The following is a 547-nucleotide window of genomic DNA, read 5'->3' as shown; positions in this document are numbered from 1 at the left end:
CTTTTGCTTTTTTACTTTCAGCACTACATTTACATAGGTCTTGTTTTTTATCATTACACTTTATTTTTCTTTCTGCTTACACAGGTATTTGGTGTGATTCTATGTTCAAATATGTGTTGTTTTAAGGTATGTAAAAATTTGTGGTAAGCTTAAATTATTATATATTTATATAAAATATCTACCCATACACTGATTACTTTATCACTTCAGACTTTCCGATTTTCTGTATATGCTAATTAAAAAACAATACATTTAGAATCCAACAAGTAACAAAGCTGAAGGCAGTCTGTGTTTACAGTGGCTAATCACCATAATTCGTGTGGTGTGCGGACATAAAATTTCGTATACTTGAGGAACGTTATTCACATTAATGTTATGCATTTAGTACAGTGATTTCCTTCTACTGTTGTTTTTGATTCCCCGAGAAAGGAAATCAGAATATTGCAATAAAAAGTCTTCATAGTAGAAATCAGGGCTACGGGAATCGCCATCCATTTCTCCAATCATTGCTGATTAATGTATATTTTTCATACAGTTTCTCTACTTA

Source organism: Penaeus monodon, chromosome 25 (genome assembly GCF_015228065.2).
Source record: "Penaeus monodon isolate SGIC_2016 chromosome 25, NSTDA_Pmon_1, whole genome shotgun sequence".
Classification (NCBI taxonomy): Eukaryota; Metazoa; Arthropoda; class Malacostraca; order Decapoda; family Penaeidae; genus Penaeus; species Penaeus monodon.
The sequence above is the reverse complement of the archived record's forward strand: the minus strand, read 5'-3'. Positions refer to the sequence as shown.